Source organism: Rattus norvegicus, chromosome 15, assembly GCF_036323735.1.
Source record: "Rattus norvegicus strain BN/NHsdMcwi chromosome 15, GRCr8, whole genome shotgun sequence".
Taxonomy (NCBI): Eukaryota; Metazoa; Chordata; class Mammalia; order Rodentia; family Muridae; genus Rattus; species Rattus norvegicus.
The window spans coordinates 90,192,877-90,208,167 of NC_086033.1; positions in this window are offsets into that span (position 1 = coordinate 90,192,877).

Genomic DNA, 15,291 nt, shown 5'->3' on the forward strand with positions numbered 1-15,291 from the left:
ACGGGATGTTTTTTGTCTCCTTACCCTTGGAATATTGAATTTCTACAGCTGTTCAGAAATAAGTGTCTGCTCTTGAAGCTACCAAGTCAACGCTGTTTTTGCCACCTCTGTCTGCACTAAACCTCAGAGTAAAATGCTAAAATCACGGGTTGCATGGAGGACACTGGCAGTAGAAACTGAATGGATAGAAAAAAAAAATCTGAGTTAAATAGCGTTAATCTTGCTGACTTAACTAGATGTAGCAAATTAGCTAGGATTAGGCAAAGTGTGGTTGAGACTAAACCAGTGATTCATGTTGCTTCCCGAGTAGAATAAATGCATTTAAGAGCTTTCACATTGTGCAGATGAGGTCCTCCATCGCAGATTCTGATGAATTAGTACGGGGGTAAATCCAAAGACATTCATACTTTTGTAAGCATCCCCAGAAAAATCTCATGATGAAACTTGCTTGAGGCAATTCTGAACTAAGAATAACTTTGTATGAATGAGAGCACTAAGTATCAACAGATGTTCTAAACTCAGGCAATTACGGTTTAAATATACTTTTGCCTATCCTAACCCAATCACGCTTTTTAATAAACAGTTTTAAAATGAGATATAAAAGAATCACCATGTTTCTGAACACTGTCTCCGATTTAAAAAACTAGAGATATGCTAATTGTCTTTGCCAGCTATTTTCCTTGCAATGAAATTGAACTTGCAAGTGCAGAGTGAGGGCCGATCATCTGCAACCCTGAGAAACCGTGAGACGTTGCTTTCCAATTCCTGGCAAAGACACAGACAGAAACAGCTGCACGAATTTAACTGTGAGCCATGTATTCGCTGATCTCTCTACCTGTTACTCTAATTACTACACTATAAAACTTTTATCTTTATCTAGTGCCATCGGGTGCTCCTGGAAACTGGCAGAGTAAACACAGCAGGGAGAGAGTCTAAGAGAAGAAAGCAAAGGAAAAGAGAAGAGTCACCTGGAAGGCATAGCCATTGAGTTGGGAAGCGTCCAGCCTGAGGTTTCTGTTTTTTTCCCTTGGAATTTGCAGTGCGACTGCCTTGTAACACACAGAGCTAAGGAAGAAGGAAGATAAGCTACTACTTAGACTCTGAGAGAGCGAGTGCAGAGTGAGAGCCAATCATGTCAGCACTGGGAAACAGTCAGGCATCCCTTTGCCGTTCCTGACAAAGACACAGGCAGAAACAGCTGCAAGAGTTTAAGTCGGAGCCACGCATTCGCTAATTTCTCTACACGTGATCTATTTGGTGTGCGTGCGTTCTGAATGTCAATACCTCCCACTCCTGTTTCTGAAACTGTCGAATAGACAATACCTGAAAAGCATACAAAGAAAATTGGGGTACAGTCTCGGAAATGACAGTAAATTGGGGTTCCATGGAAGAAAAGACTGACAGACATTTAGGAAAATGCAAAAATTCCTACTAGAGGTTTTATAAATTTGTTTCAGGAATTGCTGAGGTGACAGCTACTTTCAGTCGTCCAACTGAGCACTGTAGTATCAGAAAATCCCATGAGGTACTTAGTAATATGTTTTTAAAAGGTTTTGGAGAGGATACAAACAAAGCACCCTTTATTAATAAATTAGTTAGCAGACATATCTACTTTTCATTTTCTCAATCCTCTTAAAAATAAACTTTTCTATTTTAATAATTCATTTTGTTTCTACATGGGTCAAGTGCAAATATTTGATTCTAAAAGTTGCCAAATTTTTACAGTTAATGATTAAAATATCTAAGAAAGAATGATATATGCTCTTAAGCACTGTTTTTTTTTTTTTGCATTAAGCCCTTAAATAGTTGAGCATACTTTTGCTACTTTTAAGCCATGTGAATTTTGAAAAGTAAATATTTTTATGAGTTGATTTACATGCATTTTAATTAAATGGAATGATTAGCTTTGTAGGTTAATGCTGGCTGTTTTGGGCTCTTATTGCCAATTAAATATTAAAAGTTTGTCTTGGTTAAGAATGTTGGTGTGTATTGCGCTGAAGAGATGGCTCAACAGATAGGAGTACATGATGCTCTCGCAGAAGACCTCGGTCTGGTTCTCCGCACTACAACTACACCATCTATGTTTCTAGTACCAGGAGATTTCCTATTTTGAAAACAGGAAATGCATTTCAAAGATAAATATTGTTTCCTATTTAAACAGTGGGAAATAAAGTTCTTATTTAATCTTAAGCAAAGTAAATTATCACGTCCCATTTACACTCAGCTTTTCTAAGTAGCCTGATAATCAGGTCACATGCAGTGTTTCCCTGGCATTCAGTAAACCCCTGGATTTGCTACTAAGCACCATAATACGAATTCAGAAACCAGAAACATTCCAACAGTGAACTCAGGGTTTGTGTGTGTGTGTGTGTGTGTGAACTCAGGGTTTGTGTGTGTGTGTGTGTGTGTGAGAGAGAGAGAGAGAGAGAGAGAGAGAGAGAGAGAGAGAGAAAGAGAGAGACAGAGACACAGAGACACACACACACAGAGACCTACAAGGCAGTAGGATGAAGAAATAATGACTGTGTGTTATCTATGACCATTTACAGAGACTTTTTTTTCTTCCTGTAGGAACTATTTTGTCACTGAAATTGGATAGGCAAGCTCTTTAATGATCTGTCTAATGATATTTCTGACAGGGGAATACAAAAGTCCATATTTAAATTATGGGTTTTCTTAAATAATTAAAGTATTACTGCTAATATCAGGCCTTCGCCTTGGTTCCATCTATTTTATACATAAGATAGACTTCAGTCAGAGGAATTCAAGAAATGGTGCTGAATGCTCCAGGAGTGACACGATTTAGGAAATCACGAAATTCATATTTACCAGGGTTCATAACAGCCTTACTTCTAAACAGTATGTGTAAGACACTTGAGAAGGAAACTTCCAAGTCACTATGGCTCTACTCTCTGTAAATTACCTGAAATAGCCAACTTTTCTAATTGATCGAATTAGAAATCAGTCAAGATGCACAAGAGAAAATGTTATATTTACTTACTAAAACATTGTTTCACCTGTTTCTTCTCCAAATACCTCAGCCTTATTCTTTGTATTAATTATGTATTGTTTACTTACTTCAAATAGGCAAATTAGAACACCGATTATTTCATCCAAATAAAGAAAGTAAATATCTTAGGAAAGACTTTAAGGCTTGTAAAGAGAAATGTTTAAACTATTTACCATCCAGTCGAACACACTGATAGTTTGCCTTTGCCCAATTATGAAGTAAATGCTTTTTGTTATTGATGAAAATCACATTGCCTAGGGCTCGAATTTATGTTGTTTCGTCTAAGAACAGGTGGAAGAAACCTGCCTGCCAAGAAGCTTCCCCTGGCACTCACAGTTTGAGAACTTAAACCAAAAGGAAATCATTTAACTTGTAAACAGGTTTGCTTTTCACTTTGACGTGAAAACGACTCTGGATCACTTGGGTATGTCACATTATATGGGCTTCATGAAGTCCCACATAGCACATAGTGACAGCAAACTGTGCTTTTTAATATGTAATTCAGAATTTCAAAAACTAGAGAACGTTATTGTAGCAGTCAACATATACTTCTGCATGTCAAAAAATGCTTGGGGTATCACTGTAATCATGGTGACAGGCTTTGGTTTCCTTTAAACATTCTAAGTGAAATGCTAACATGGGAAATACTTAGAGCTAATTGTCACTTGGAGATGCTAGCGCGGAGTTCATTCAAAGTATGCTCACACGGCTATTGAGGCAGATGTTAGTTTTCTCTTCATAAACCACAGGAAAAGAAATAATTTTATATTCTTTCTAGAACCGCTCCCTAAATGGCTTGTGAGACATTTTTTACATACACAAAGAGAGATGAGCTGAGGCTATAGTTGAAGAAACAAAATACTCTTTAGCTATTTAATTCATTCCAATCTCTATAATAAATTTATTGAAGCAATTTAAATCTCATTTTTGTTTAAACTAGCAGACTTTCACTTCAATATGCTTATAGTTTCCATTTTACTAATTTTGATATGCCTTTTTCTTCATTTTTTCCAAATACAATGCCTAGCTTGAAGATTCTTCTAGAGCAATATTTCTTATTACATGTTTGTATTTATTTATCTATCTATCTAATTATTTATTATGGTGTGTGTGTGTGTGTGTGTGTGTGTGTGTGTACCATGACAATGAGTGGAGGTCAGAGAACTCTCACATTCAACTAAGAGTGCACGACAGATTAAATTGGAGTTGTAGTGATTTGCTCCTAGCAAACCGTCTGTCTTGCCACTAAGACAATTATTTTGGCTGAAGATATAAAAATAACCATATTCCAGTCAACACCTCTGGCAAAAGCCTCCTACTCCACTAAAGGCCCAGCATCTTGAATACCAGAGGATCCCGGGTTTGAACAGGGCTACTCATATCACCAGAGCTTCAGTCCTCAAAATGGGTAGCAAACTCCTGCTGTACCAGAGGCCATCTAGGATATCAGAAGTCCAGCCCCCAACTCAGGCAGAGCTCCTATATTCAACCACATGCAACTGTAGCCAGAAGACCATATCAGAAATAGAATCCAAGAATGAAAAGATATATGCAACAAACACAAACCCAGAAATCAGCACCTAGACCTACAATCTCCCCATATTCAGATGTCTGGGCATCACTGTAAGAACACAGCAAACAACAACTAGAGCAATATGTCATCACCAGAACCTACCAATACCACTAATGCAAATCTTGAATATTCCAACACAGCTGAAGCACAGGAAATAATTTCTAAAGCCAAATTTATGTCGATGATAGACATTATTAAAAAGTAAATGAATAAATCCCTTAAAAATCAAGGAAAAGATAATACAAAATGGAACTAATCAGTTAATCCTCTAAAGAATACCAATCAGCCAAGAAAAACAAATAAACAAACTAACAAACATAATACCTGAAAATGGAAAAAGAGTCAACAGAGAAAACAAACAGAGAATTCTGGAAATGGAGAATCTAGGTTAGTGACCAGGAAACGCAGGTACAAGTGTCATCAACATAAGATAAGAAATGGAAGAGTGAATCTGAAGTGTTGATGACAAGATAAAAGAAATAGATAAATCAGTCAAACAACATGTTAATTTAAAATTTTCCTAACACAGGACATCCATGAAACTTGGCACATTATGAAAAGCTCAAACCTAAGAATAATAGGATATAAGAAGGAGAGGATTCCCAGGTCAAAGACCAAGAAAATACTTTCAAAAAAAATCATAGAATAAAATGTTCCTAGTCTAAAGAAGGACATGTCCATGAACATAAATGAAGTTTAAGGAACATCAAATAAATCGGACTACAAAAGAATGTCCCTCCTCCACCACATAATAATCAAAACACTAAACAAACACAAAACTAAGAAAAATATTAAAATCTGTACAGTAACACGGTAACATATTAAGGGTAACATATTAGGATTACATGTAACTTCTCAATGGAGATTCTAAAAGCCAGAAAGTCCTCAAGAGATGTAATTCAGATTCTAAGAGTTCACATATGCCAAGTCAGAGTATTATACCCAGCAAAACTTTCGATTAGCAAACATGCAGAAAAGAAGATGATCCATGATAAAGTCAATTTTTAAAGACTATTTATCCACAAATCTAGTTGTACAGAAATTACTAGGAAAAAAACCACCAACCCAAGGAGGTTAAGTACAAGTACAAAAACACAGACAATACAAAATATCATGGAACCATAACCAAAAAAAATTAAAAGGAACAAACATACACACACACACACACACACACACACACACACACAAACACACACACACAACAACTACAACCAATTTATAATCATTGTTCTATGGTAGCTCTAAGTATCAAGGATGAAATTCCCACAATACAAAGACACTGTCAAAAAGAACGGATGAAAAACCAGGATCCATTCTTCTGCTGCATACAAGAAGTATATCTTAAGATAAACTTCAGAGTAAAAGGTTGCAAGAATATTTTCCAATGAGTTCAAGGCTCTTTCCCATTTTCTCTCCTATTAGATTCACTGTATCTGGTTTTCTTTGGGTCATAGTGGCCTTATTTGTGATAGTCAAAAGCTGGAAACAACCCAGATGTCCCATGAAAGAAGAATGGATACAGAAAATGTGGTTCATTTACACAATGGAATACTACTCAGTTATTAAGATTGTGGACATCCTGTATTTTGCAGGTAAATGGATGGGACTAGAAAATGTCATCCTGAGTGAGGTACTCAGACCCAAAAGGACATGCACTGTGTTTTCACACTAATAAGTCGAATTAGCCAAAAATAAAAAGTACAGAATATCCAAGATACAGTCCACAGAACTCTCAAAAAAGGTTACCAAAATGAAGGGCCCAAGTGAGAACAGCTCAGTTCCAATTGGGAGGGAGAAGAAAGCAACCACAAGGAGTAGGGAGGAAGGAACAGGGAGGTAAAGGGGATGTGGGTGGGGGAAAAGAGGGGGAAGATTTGGTATTGGGTAGGGGAAAAGGACTGAAGTCCTTTGGGCCAGCAGAAAGAATGGAAACAGGCCACCTCAGGAGGAAGGAGGTTGTTAGCACCCTCCAGAATGTTCCAGGGACAAGTGAGAGACTCTCAGGATTCAAGGGGTGGAGGACCCTAGATGAAAAGCCCTGTTCTAAACTTTGCCTCCCTATCCCCTCCTAAGGGTATTCTTGTTCCCCTTAAAGAAGGAGTGAAGGGCCATCCTTCTTTAGTTTCCTGTGTCCTGTGCATCTAGGGTAATTTGAGCATTTGGGCTAATATCCACTTATCAATGGGTGCATACCATGTGTGTTTTTCTGTGATTGGGTTAAGGAACGCCCATTCAGAGCCTGCCTCACATGTGGTCCATACATATACAGCCACCAAACTAGATAAGATGGATGAAGCAAAGAAGTGCAGGCTGACAGGAACCGGATGTAGATCTCTCCTGAGAGACACAGACAGAATACAGCAAATACATAGGCGAATGCCAGCAGCAAACCACTGAACTGAGAATGGGGCACCCATTGAAGGAATCAGAGAAAGGACTAAAAGAGCTGAAGGGGCTTGAGACCCCATATGAACAACAATGCCAACCAACCAGAGTTTTCAGGGACTAAGCCACTACTACCCAAAGACTATACACAGACTGACCCTGGGCTCCAACTGCATAGGTAGCAATGAATAGCTTAGTAAAGGTACCAGTGGAAGGGGAAGCCCTTGATTCTGCCAAGGCTGTAGCCCCCGTGAATGGGATTCTTGGAGGGAGGGCAGTAATGGAGGGAGGATGGGGAGGGGAACACCCATATAGAAGGGGAGGGGGGAGGGATTAGGGGGATGTTGGTCTGGAAACCAGGAAAGGGAATAACATTTGAAATGTAAATAAGAAATACTCAAGTTAATAAAGATGAAAAGAAAAAACAAAACAAAACAAAAAAAAAAAAGAAAGAAAAGCCCTATAGTGGGGAGAGGGAATTTACTGAATCTACCTTCAGCAGAAAGACTGAGTATCAAGTGAGGGATGGGGTTGCTGTCCCACAGTCAAAGCTCTGACCCATAATTCTTCCTGTTTGAAAGAACTGCAAGCATGGAAATGGAGAAGAGCCTGAGGAAAAGAAGATCCAGTGACAGGCCCAAAGTAGCTTCCAGCTCGAGGGGAGGTCCCAAGACCCTGACATCATTACTGAAGGTATGAGGCGTTCACACAAAGGGACCTACCATGACTACTCTCCAAAAGACCCAACAAGCCGCTGAAAGAGTCAGATGCAGATATGTACACCCAACCAAGGAACAGAAGTTGCTGGTCCCTGTGGGTGAATTAGGGAAAAGCTGGAGGAAACTAAGGAGCGCAGCTCTATAGCAGGACCAGCAGTCTCAACTAACCTGGGCCCCTGATATCTCTTAGACAATAGAACACCATCAAGGATACACCAATGGATACATCAGCTAAGATGAAGCTTCCAACACATATAAAGCAGAGGAATGCTAGGTCTGTGTTAAGTCAGAGAAGATGCACTTCACCTTCAAGAGTCTGGAGGCCCAGGAAGGTTAGAGGTCTGGTGAGGCAGGTAGGGTGGGGAAATCCTTGTGGAGACAGTGGTGGAGCATTTCAGGGGATGGGGAGGAGGTATGGGATGTGGAATATTTGGGGTAGACCAGGAGCGGAATAAAATCTGGAATGTAAAAATAAATAAATAAATAAATAAATAAATAGAGGGAGAAAGGAGAGAAGATGTGGAGGAAGGAGAGAAGGAGGGAGATTGGTGAAGGAAGATGTATCTGAATAGTCTTTTAAAGGACAAATCAGAGTTGACTAGTCATGGCGCAGGTAAATTAAAACCACAGGTATGCAGGTATCCCACATATAAGGAATAGTCACTTCAATGCCAGATAACAATGAACACGTGATCACATGATCAAGAATACAATTTCTTCAAAGTACCTCTAATGGTAAAGACAGGAAGAAGTGATGTGTCAAGTAGAGATGTTTACCAAAGAGGCTTGATGTGTAAAGATTCTGAACTTCAGGTTAAAAGGAAGGAAAGGCAGGTGGGAAAATCTGGCATGCTGTGGTTTCTAAAAAGCTCTGCTATAAGAAGAGCTAAGTTGGGAGTCTTATGGAAGAGTGGGGGATAGGATTGAGAGAGCTCGAGGGGGCAAGGACACCACAAGAAGACCTACAGAGTCCCTGAGACACCGCCGGAACCTGAAGGAAACAGACCGGATAAACAGTTCTCTGCACCCAAATCCCGTGGGAGGGAGAGCTAAACCTTCAGAGAGGCGGACACGCCTGGGAAACCAGAAGAGACTGCACTCTGTGCACATCCAGACGCCAGAGGAAAACACAAAACGCCATCTGGAACCCTGGTGCACAGAGGCTCCCGGAAAGAGCGGCGCAGGTCTTCCCGGTTGCTGCCACAGCGGAGAGGACGTAGGCAGTACCCCACGAGCAAACTTGAGCCTTGGAACCACAGGTAGGACCAACTTTTCCCCTGCAAGAAACCTGCCCGGTGAACTCAAGACACAGGCCCACAAGAACAGCTGAAGACCTGTAGAGAGGAAAAACTACACGCCCGAAAGCAGAACACTCTGTCCCCATAACTGGCTGAAAGAAAACAGGAAAACAGGTCTACAGCACTCCTGACACACAGGCTTATAGGACAGTCTAGCCACGGTCAGAAATAGCAGAACAAAGTAACACTAGAGATAATCTGATGGCGAGAGGCAAGCGCAGGAACCCAAGCAACAGAAACCAAGACTACATGGCATCATCGGAGCCCAATTCTCCCACCAAAATAAACATGGAATATCCAAACACACCAGAAAAGCAAGATCTAGTTTCAAAATCGTATTTGATCATGATGCTGGAGGACTTCAAGAAAGACGTGGAGAACTCCCTTAGAGAACAAGTAGAAGCCTACAGAGAGGAATCACAAAAATGCCTGAAAGAATTCCAGGAAAACATAAATAAACAAGTAGAAACCCATAGAGAGGAGACACAAAAATCCCTGAAAGAATTCCAGGAAAACACAATCAAACAGTTGAAGGAATGAAAAATGGAAATAGAAGCAATCAAGAAAGAACACATGGAAACAACCCTGGACATAGAAAATCAAAAGAAAAGACAAGGAGCTGTAGATACAAGCTTCACCAACAGAATACAAGAGATGGAAGAGAGAATCTCGGGAGCAGAAGATTCCATAGAAATCATTGACTCAACTGTCAAAGATAATGTAAAGCAGAAAAAGCTACTGGTCCAAAACATACAGGAAATCCAGGACTCAATGAGAAGATCAAACCTAAGTATAATTGGTATAGAAGAGAGTGAAGACTCCCAGCTCAAAGGACCAGTAAATATCTTCAACAAAATCATAGAAGAAAACTTCCCTAACCTAAAAAAAGAGATACCCATAGGCATACAAGAATCCTACAGAACTCCAAATAGATTGGACCAGAAAAGAAACACCTCCCATCACATAATAGTCAAAACACCAAACGCACAAAATAAAGAAAGAATATTAAAAGCAGTAAGGGAAAAAGGTCAAGTAACATATAAAGGCAGACCTATCAGAATCACACCAGACTTTTCGCCAGAAACTATGAAGGCCAGAAGATCCTGGACAGATGTCATACAGACCCTAAGAGAACACAAATGCCAGCCCAGGTTACTGTATCCTGCAAAACTCTCAATTAACATAGATGGAGAAACCAAGATATTCCATGACAAAACCAAATTTACACAATATCTTTCTACAAATCCAGCACTACAAAGGATAATAAAGGGTAAAGTCCAACATAAGGAGGCAAGCTATACCCTAGAAGAAGCAAGAAACTAATCATCTTGACAACAAAACAAAGAGAAGAAAGGACACAAACATAACCTCATATCCAAATATGAATATAACAGGAAGCAATAATCACTATTCCTTAATATCTCTCAACATCAATGGCCTCAACTCCCCAATAAAAAGACATAGATTAACAAACTGGATACGCAATGAGGACCCTGCATTCTGCTGCCTACAGGAAACACACCTCAGAGACAAAGACAGACACTACCTCAGAGTGAAAGGCTGGAAAACAACTTTCCAAGCAAATGGTCAGAAGAAGCAAGCTGGAGCAGCCATTCTAATATCAAATAAAATCAATTTTCAATTAAAAGTCATCAAAAAAGATAAGGAAGGACACTTCATATTCATCAAAGGAAAAATCCACCAAGATGAACTCTCAATCCTCATCTTCGGTTGGTTTATATACAAGTGTGCAATTGAAAGTAAAATGATGCTATCTGGTGCTGGATAGAGGAGCCTTATTTTTTATTATGGCAGCTTGCTATTTTTGTAACATGGTGATTTGGTTGAACACAATGAAGTACAGTAGTAACTGATCTCCCCTTCTTCCTGGATGAGTGAGGAGATGATTAAATGTTGATGTCAGCATCCTTGAGCATATTCAGATGAGCTTCTGCTTCTGTTGAAAAGGATGCTGTGTTTGATTGTGGTCCGAAGCTTTGAAGCACTACTTGGCATCTCCTTCCTTGGAGGTCTCACTGTTTAAACATAACAGATTTGATAGCTTGTTGGTAAGGTGAGGTCCAGCTTGTCTCCACTAGGTCATCTTCATGTGAATCCGGTGGTTATACGGTTTTGTTTTAGGGATATTTCATTTTTTAATAACGGTTTTAGCTGACATTCATGGAGAGAATGAATCCTTAGAAGTGTGCCACTAGTGAAAGGAAATCCTGTCTAGAGTATGTTTCTTTACAAAGCTGTGTCACACCATCCTTTAGGCCCTCTGCTGGAAAAGTAGAATCAAGTCTCAAATAATGCCTTTTAAATTGTATCCTCTAGTATTATAGATGTAGGACAGTACTGTATCATACCTCTGTGGATGTAAAATAGCTTGTACCTGCTTTATGATATGTAGTAGTGACCGTGCTTTATCAGAGCTGTTTTTAATGATGTTGCTCAGAATGTTTTCTTTCTAGATGATGATTGAGAAGCTAATTTAAAAAAAAATGGTGCCAGGTACCACAAGAGTAACAGAACTGTGCTGTTTTCTCGGGTTTTGTTTTTTTACTTTTTTTTTTTTTAATGGAGTGTGCTGGATGTTTCTACAGTTTTGTTCAGATGACTGCAGAACCTGGAAAAGCTGTTGCTGCTGTTGATGCATAACACACTGCTATTATTGGTCTTTTTATATAAATATAAATATATATATACAGATATATAATTTGAATTTTTTGAAACTTTAGCTGTGCTGTCAACTTTGGAAAAAAGTATCCCCGTTTACTGTGTTGAGTTGGCACTGTACAGAAATTAACAGCCATATTGGTCTAGAAATGTTGAACTTCAGTTTTTTCCATTTGTACAGGGGTAACACACTGCATTAAATATGTAAGTTCTTATCTACGTGGGTTTGATTACAAAAACTAATAAAGTATTCTCTAAATTTAAAAAAAAAAAGAAGACCTACAGAGTCAACTAACCTGGGTCCATAGGGACTCTGAGAGACTGAAACACCAACGAAATAGCATGCAGGTTCTGAATCTAGGTCCTTTACACATTTGTAGCAGATGTGCAGCTTGGTCTTCATGTGGGTCCCCTAACAACAAGAGTAGGGGCTGTTTTTGACTCTGCTGTCTGCCATTGGATCCACTTCCCATAGCTGGACTGCCTGATAGGGCCTCAGAAGAAGAGTATGTATGTGCCTAGTCCTCCTGTGACTTGATATGCCAGGGCAGTATGGGTACCCAATGGGAGGGAATAATGAGAAGAAGGATTTGTGGGGTGGGACTGGTAGGAAAGGAGGGAGGTTGGGGGCTGTGACTGGGTTGTAAAGCAAATAAATAAATTATAATAAAAAACAATTCACTGAAACTAATAGAAGAGAAAGTGGGGAAAGCCTTGAACACGTGGACACTGGGGGGAATTTTCCTGATCAGAACACCAATGGCTTATGCCTAAAAAACAAGAACCAACAAATGGGACTTCATAAAATTACAAACAATTATAAGACAAAAAACACTGTCCTTAGGACAAAACAGCAACCAATAGATTGGGAAAAGATCTTTATGAATCCTATATCCTTTACAGGGATAACATCCAATATATACAGAGAACGAAAGATGTTAGACTCCAGAGAATCTAATAACCCTATTAAATACTGGGATACAGAGCTAAACAAAGAATTCTCAGCTGAGAAATATCAAAAGCTGAGAAACACCTAAAGAAATGTTCAACATCCTTAGTCTTCAGGGAAATGCAAATCAAAACAACCCTGAGATTCCACCTCACACCAGTCAAAATCGCTAAGATAAAAACTCAGACCACAACAGACGCTGGCAAGGATGTGGAGAAAGAGGAACACTCTTTGATTGTTGGTAGGACTGAAAGCTAGTACAACCTCTCTGGGAATCTGGAAATTCCTCAGAAAACTGGACTTAGTACTTATTGAGGACCCAGGTATACCACTCCTGGGCACATACCCTAAAGATGTGCCAATATGCAAGAAACATGCTCAATTATGTTCATAGCCAGCTATTTATAATAGCCAGCAGCTGGAAAGAACCAAGATATCCTTCAACAGAGGAAAGGATACAGAAAATGTGGCACATTTACACAATGGAGTACTTCTCAGTTATTAAAAACATCAACTTCATGAAATTCATAGACAAATGTCTGGAACTAGAAAATATAATCCTGAGTGAGGTAACCCAATCACACACACAAAAGTAATAATGGTATGCACTCACTGATAAGTGAATATTAGCCCAAAAGCTCAAATTACCCAAGATACAATCCACAGACCACATGAAACTCAAGAAGAAGGATGACCAAAGTGTGGATGCTTCGTTCCTTCTTAGAAGGAGGAACAAAAATATTAATAGGAGGAAATGCTAAAACAAATTTTGGAGCAGAGACTGAAGGAGAGGCTATCCAGAAACTGCTCTACATGGGGATCTAGCCCATACACATACAACCACCAAACCCAGACAATATTGCTGATGCCAAGAAGTGCATGCTGACAGGAGCCTGATAGAGCTGTCTCCTGAGAGGCTCTGCCAGAGTATGACTAATACATAGTTAGATGCTTGCAGCCAACCATTCAACCAAGAACGGGATCCCCATTGGAGAAGTTAGAGAAAGGACTGAAGGAGCTGAAGGGGTTTGCAACCCCATAAGAAAAACAATACCAACCCATCAGGGCTCCCAGGGATTAAACCACCATCCAACGAGTACAGATGTACAGATCCATGGTTCCAGCTTCATATGTAGCAGAGGATGGCCTTGTGGAACACCAATGGAAGGAGAAGTCCTTGGTCCTGCCAAGACTTGATCCCCCAGTGTAGGGGAATGTCAGGGCAGGGAGGAAGGAAGGGTTTGGTGGTTGGGTAGGGGAACACCCTCATAGAAGAATGAGGAGAGGGAATGGTATAAGGGGTTTATAGACAAGAAACTGTGAAAGGGGGTAACATTTGAAATGTAAGTTAAAAAAGTATCCAATAAAAGAAGAACATTTTTTAATCAAATGACCCCAAAAGCAAACTAATGTAACTACTTTAACAAAATAGACTTCAAATCAAAATTAATTAAAGAGGGAAAGGACACTTCATACTTATCAAGGAAAACATCTATATAGATGATATTTTTATTCTCAATATCTATGCCCCAAACACAAAAAAGAAAACCAACAAAACAACAAAAATTACTCACATTTATAAAATAAATATTACTAAAGCTTAAATCACACATTGAGCTTCACATGGTGGTAGTGGGAGACTTTAATGCCCCATTTTCATCAATTGACTAGTCTTCCAGACATAAACTTAACAGAGAGATAATACAGCTAATAGATATTATGAGTCAAATGGACCTAACAGATATCTACAGAACGTTTCACCCTAATACAAAAGAATATATCTTCTTAGCACCTTGTGGAACATTGTGCAGAATCGATTTCATCCTTAGTTAAAAGGGGAGTCTCAGTAGAAGTTAGAAATTTAAACGAACCCTGTATCTTATCAGACCAACTTGAATCAAAGCTGGGCTTCAAAAGTAACAGAAAAACAGAATGTCTACAAACTCGTGAAAATTTAACAACTCTATACTGAATGATTACTGGGTCAAGGCAGAAAAAAAGAGAAAGAAAGGAAGAAAGGAAGAAAGAAGGAAAAAAGAAAGGACGGAAGGAAGGAAGGAAGGGATGAAGGGAGGACGAAAGAAAAAAATTAAAGTGTTCCTAGAGTTAAATGAAAAAAATGCACATCATACTCAAACTTACAGGATGCTATGAGTGCAGTGATAAGAAATAAGTTTTATAGCACCAAGTATCTTCATAAGGAAACTGGTGAAATCTCATACTAGCAACTTATCAGCACGCCTGAAAATCCTAGATAAAAATCATACCCAAGAGAAGTAAGTAAGTAGATGGTAGGAGATAATTGCATTCACTGCTGAAACCAATAAAATAGAAACAAAAAGAAAAATACAGAGAAACAATGAAACAAAGAGTTGGTTCTTTGAGAAAAACAAAACCAAGAAACAAAACAAAAGAACAAGATAGAAAAAGTCTTAGCCAATCTAAGTAAAAGACAGAGGAAGAATATCCAAGTAAACAAACTCAGGAGTGAAAACAGGGCTATAACAACAGACAAATAGGAAATCCAAGGGATCATTAGGTCTTACTTCCAAAACCTACATTCACAAAATTGGAAAAAATATCTAAACAAAATAGATACTTTTCTAGGCAGATACTAGTTGTCAAAGTTAAATCAGGATCAGAAAAACTATCTACATAGGCCTATAACAGTTAACAAA